Raw genomic sequence first — 6,288 nt, 5'->3', positions numbered from 1 at the left:
TGTGGTGTCTTGGCTGGAGCAACAGTCTTAAAAGCTTCTTAACCCACTACTTTTCAGCAGACATTGGGTTGAAGCCAGGATGTGGTAACTCTCTGGGGATTCCCAGACCTAGGCTCAAGACCTGAGACATCACAACCTGCATGTTCAATATTGTCCCAGTCTTAGGAGTATCATACATAATTGGCTTTGTTGTCGATTTTTCTCCTAAGTAGATGGTTTTCATTGTTGGAAATTGACCCTAGGCTTTGTTCAATGTAAGCTTCTTTCTTACACTTTCCACTGCTCTGCACCATCATTCCTGATTGTGCTCCGCTGCCTCAGATTAGGGTGTCACCAATGTACACTTTCATGCTGAGAGGCCATCTAGCATATGCAGCTATTGCCACTGCCAGACATATTCCAACAGGAACCCTCAAGAATATCTGCCAAATAGCATATTCAAAATGCAGACCTAGGAGCTTTCTGCATCCAGGGGAATCTGCCAAAATCCTGCCAACACATTAAATTTGCTAAAAAATGTGGCTTCTTTCAGCCCAGCAAACATTTCAGTATTGGTGAGAAAATAGAAATGTTCTGCTTTAACGTATTTGTTCAGTTCCTCAGGGGCAAAGCAGAATCTGAGTTAACCCAGTCTCTTGACTCTTCTGTTCTATGAATTATGCCAGCTGCTATCACAAGTTTTTCTTGTGAGGAATTTTCATGTTACTTTGCAGACAAAGTTGTTTAGATTTGGGTTTTGCTACAGACTGTTACGGAAAGGGATCAATGTCTTGAGAGGACATACTGTGTTTATGGAGGTGCTTAGACTGCTTTGTGCTACAGTCTGTGAGTGGGAGCCTTGTCCTTCCTTGCTGGCCAAGTACTGGCTCCATTGTTCATTGAGATTATCAGCATTTCTCTACAATTCTTAAATAAGATGTTGTGGCCCATGCTCAAGAAGCCAACTCTTGACCTTGACAAACTGGCTATCAACTTGTGTCCCATTTCAGGAACGGTCGTGGAGAAGTTTGATATGGGGCAATTTTGGCAGATTCTTGATTCTTCAAATTACCTTGATCCTGACCAACCTGGTATGGTGTAGAAACTGCACTGGTTGTATTAGTTGGTGATTTCTTCTTGTTCAAGACATGGGAGGATTCATGAGGTAACATTGGCTGCATTACATTTATATGGATGGCAGTTCTATGTCTCCATCATGTCTGACCCAGCCAGAGTAGGAGAATAAATTACGCGGGGCTTGACTACCTGGTGTGGCAATGCACTAGAGGGGGTTGATTTCTAAAGCACATTAACGTGTTGTGTACCAACTGGTCCACGTAGACTAAAATTTCCCTAGTGCACCTTAATGTAGTGTTGTTTGAAACAGTAATATGCTAAAGTGCATTAGGGGACTTTTAGTGCACACCACCAAGGTCTATATGGACCAGTGAATGCACAACATGTCAATGGACTTTAGAAATCACACACAAATCCCATAATGCACATCACTGTTCCATGTAGACAGCCTTTAGTGCCTAAATGAATTTGGGGCTAAGGTCAGAGTTAGCTGGTTATGACTTAATCTATACAAGACTGAGATAATCTCTGTGTTCTGGGAGGGAAGCACACAGATTAGTTGACAGAACTTGTTTCTGTTCCCCTCACTGAGGGAGTGAAACCACTATTTGTAAAACAGGTGAGCAACTCTGGAATGCTGGTAGATCCTAGGCTGGTCCTGAATGCCACAGGAACAGCTTGTGACCAGAGCACTTTCTTTTCATCTGTGCCTGGCAAGACAAGTATGACCTTTTCTCGCCTTGCCACAATTATTCATTCCTTAGGGTATGGCTACACTTGAGAGTTGCAGCGCTGGGAGTTACAGCGCTGGTCGTACAGCTGTGTAGGGAAAGCGCTGCAGTGTGGCCACATTTGCAGCGCTGTTGGGAGTGATGCATTATGGGCAGCTATCCCAGCGTTCAAGTGGCAGCAACGTGCTTTTCAAAAGAGGGGGATGGGGTGCAGTGTGACAGGGACCGGGGGAGAGAGAGAGAGTGGATTTTTGGAGCCGACACTGTGTATCAGCTCCCTGCCTTGCAAAATCAGAAATTTTCCCGACCCCTTACTCTTAACTGCAAACAGCCTGCAGACCAGATAAGCAGCTGCTCCAACGTACTCCCTTTCTCATCCCTGCCCCCGCTGTTTCTCTCGTCAAGCAAACACTCAACCCCCTGCCTGCCTCATTCACAGCAAGGTAGTAGGTTTATCTCATTTGATTGTTCAGTCAGTTACAGATTGATCACGGCAAACAGGAGCTGTGTTTGTTTTTTAGATAAGCAGCTCCCGGAGCCCTGAGTTCACAACAAAACAAAGAGAGGCAGCATAACAAAACAAAGGGAGTAATTTAGTTAAAAGCATTCTGGGATATCTCCTAATACCCTGGAGGCCAATAACAGCGCTGGTGTGTGACCACACTTTACGAGCAGTGCTGTAGCACCAGCACTGCAATGGTTATACCCCAAGCAGACCCAGGTGTACAGCTAGCGCTGCAGCCAGGGAGTTGCAGCGCTGGATGTGCCCTGCAGGTGTGGACAGTTACTAACTGCAGCGCTGGAAAGCCTCCACCAGCGCTGCAACTCTCAAGTGTAGCCATACCCTTAGTTACCTCAAGATTAGATTATTGTAAAGCAGTGGTTCTCAACCAGGGGTCTGGGGCCCCCTGGAGGGCCGCAAGCAGGCTTCAAGAGGCCCTCCAAGCAGAACCAGAGTTAGACTTGCTGGAGCCCAGGCAGAAAGCCAAAGCCCCATTACATGGGGCTGAACCCTGGGGCCCTGAGTTCCACCACCTGGGGCTGAAGCAGAAGCCTGAGCAACTTACCTATGCAGTGCCCCCTGTGGCATGGGGCCCCAGGCAACTATCCTGCTTGCTACCCCTTAATGCTGGCCCTGGATTTTATATGCAGAAAACCAGCTGTTGTGGCACAGGTGGGCTGTGAAGTTTTTAAAGCATGTCTGGGGGCCTCAGAAAGAAAAAAGTTGAGAACTCCTGCTGTAAAGCGCTCTAGTCTGCATGGTACCTTCGGACCATTCAGAACTAGTGCTGAATGCTGTGGCCAGCTTATTAAGTGGAGTTACACAATAGGAGCACACTAGAGCAGCGCTAAAAGATCTGCTTTGGTTTCCAGTAATCTTCTGGATGGAATTCAAGGTGTTGGGTTTTAACCTATAAAGCCTTCACCTCCATTCCTCATGATATACTGCCACTGCTGAACTCACCTGAGATGCTCTAACTCAAATAAATGAGAAGATGCCACTGGCAGGCCATTTTCTGTGAAGAGTTCTCCATTTTGGAAATCACACCTCCCTTGGTCTGTCAGAACCTGTATTTCTCAACCTTTCAGGAGTTCTACATAGCCGTCTCTCTCTTTTCTCAGGCTGTTGAGGAGGGAGCAGGCTGAGGGTTGGGGTGGTTATATTTATATGCAGTCCTTTTCTATTAGTTGGTATTTTGTGTGGTATAGTTGTCCAAATACCTAGAACTATAATGAAAAATTTTAATAAAATCAGGTGGCATGGGAGGTGGCATCCTCCCATAAGCATGTTTTTCATGCTTCCAGGAGACACCCTTTCCTGTGCATGTATCTTCATATAGTGCAGTTAGCCTATCTGCCTCTGCCACATTTTGTTATCAGAATTAGTATTCTGACTCTCTGTGGCATATCCCTCTTGCCTAGCACCAGCACCTCACAGGAAGGCCCAAGACTGGTCTCTTTCCTCAATCTACAGTAAACCATAAGTTTGTGGATATTTTGCATCTGTACTTCACTGGTTGTTCACACTCGCCCAGGACTGATGGTTTCTCCTCACTGTAGGCTTGATATAAAACAGGATGGAGCAATTTAAAACCAAGACATTTTGCATCATTCATTTAAATCCCTTGATATTTTAAAAATATCTTTGACAGAAATCAGGTTGAGGTTTTGTCAAACTAATTTTGAAAATCTGTGTTATACATTATAATTTACAGTTCCTACAAGTAAATTATATATTTTAATGCCACTACCAGTAAAGTAGCTTGAACTTGACTTGCCCTGCCCCAGCAAACCCTTAAGCAGGTAGATAGCATTACTGACATGAATCATCCAGCTGATCCATTGCAATGGAGCTAAAATTAAGCCTGGTTATAGCACAAGGAGGCTAAAATTTTATTTTTATTAACAACTTCTCTGAGCGGTGTAAAAATATTTTTCACTTCAAAACAAAATTGGTCCCATGCCAACAATGGAAAGTTATTTAGCCTTTCAATACATTGACAAAGATATTGTGAACTCTGTACACACACAAGCTGACATTTTGAAAAATAGGCGAAAGTTATATGATATCAAAGGAGGGGATTTTCAAAAAAAGATTTTTGAATCAGAAAATGATTTTTTTTTCACCTAAGTGATTTCTAATCACAAATCCTGTTGACTTCAAACTGTAAACCCTGATGCAGGTGAATAGCCTGGTTGAAACATTTCAATTTTCTTGACTTGTAGATGCTCAATATATTGGAAAGTGGCATTGGTTGCTAATATGACAAAGACTATTTGGTTATCAAATCCGGAGGGACCAAGACCTCTCACCCCCCGCCATCCTGCCACAGCTGTGGTCAGCCAGGGCACTTTAAACTGGATCCCCCTCATTATAAAAGAGAGAGAGTGGCTGGCAGAGTGTGAAAGCTCCAGGACACTGGAATTTGCTCCCTACCTGCGTGTGATACAGTCTGAATCTGGTGACTTTCTCAGCTTGTTGCAAAAGACAGCTGTTTAGTAGGATTTTTGGAGAGGGCGGAGGTTGTGCTTCCTAGATGATGAAAGGACTAGGCAGCTGGCTGAGATACTGTGGAACTGATTCTTTTAATGCTGTTGTGGTTTAATTTAAGGTTATGTCTATACTGCAGCCTTTCAACTCGGGTAGTCAGATATGTGCTAGCTCTGTCTGAGCTAGTGAGCAAAAAGTAGCAGAATGGGCACTGCGGGATAAGTGGTGGGACATAGCCTAGCCACCAGAGTACAAACCTACCTGATGCTCTGGGTCCATACTCTGGTGGCTAGCTTGTGCCATCACTCATGCCATAGCATTCACACTGCTATTTTTAGCACTCTAGCTCCATCAGAGCTAGTATGTCTCTATCTACCTAGCCTGGGAGATGCATCCAGCTGCTGTGTAGACATACCCTTTTTTCAGACAGCTGATTCATTTTCCTCCCTAATCCTGTCTCCCAAGAAATGAGGCCTCGCCCCTGTCCAATTACTCATGTTAAATCAGGCCTACAACCCTTAATTGCATTGATTGTATAATTAATGATGTTAGCACTCCTAGTGCCTCGGATAAGTGTCTTTCTTATTTTAAATCTAATAAACAAATATCAATTTTGTGTTTGAGTTTGTGTTAACGAATCTGAAACTCTACTCACAATTAGGAAACTATTTAAAGAAACAGGCACAAAATTTCTCTCTCAACTTGAGACTATAAAATGGGAAGAAAGTAAAGAATTAGCAACATGTAAATCTGATTCAAACTTAAAAACTGACTTATCATTTTTTCTTACGTTGTGATATTTATCCACTCTGGATCCAAAGCCCACTGCTTTGCTGGAACTCTTCTGCCAAGTGGATGGGCCTTCTACATCTTTGCCGGAATGCTGTACATTCACTATACTCATGGCAGTTGACATCACCATTCCTATCTATTTTTCTTTTCTCTTTTTTCTTTTCTATTTTTCCTCTGTGCCGATTTATAATCATGGCCTCTGTGCCTCTTTCTAGAGCCTTTGTTTGCTTTTCTGTTAACTAGCTGTTTGGCATATCTGTTTTCCATTTGCAAGTGTCAGCTGCAAGCCTGCAGTCAGCTAAGCCCACGTAGTGAGCTTCAGGGAGGCATAAAAATGGTGGAGATACCTAGGTGAGCCATTCCTGGGAAATGTTGAAATACCCGGTAAATAACTTTGTACCAGCCATGGGTCGTGTCTGACAAAGAAAGCAAAAAAAGTGAAGGTGGTAGTCTGCATTGTAAGCATTTACTTGTCTTAAAAACAGATGAGAGCCTGATTGAAACATAGCTGCAGCCAAACTTGGATGCATGACCCCTTACCTTCGGCTAAGTACTCTTTAGACAGCGAATTTCCCACACTTCACAGAAGATCCCAAGAGAGTGGGAAAGGGAACCAATACTAATTCATTGGATGGGGATTATTATTATTATTAATTACAGTAGCATCTCCAGTCAGGAGCCGCATTGTGTTAGGTGCTGTATAAACAAAATGAAATA

The sequence above is a fragment of the Mauremys reevesii genome, linkage group 1 (genome assembly GCF_016161935.1).
Source record: "Mauremys reevesii isolate NIE-2019 linkage group 1, ASM1616193v1, whole genome shotgun sequence".
Taxonomy (NCBI): Eukaryota; Metazoa; Chordata; order Testudines; family Geoemydidae; genus Mauremys; species Mauremys reevesii.
Note: the sequence above shows the minus strand (reverse complement) of the source record.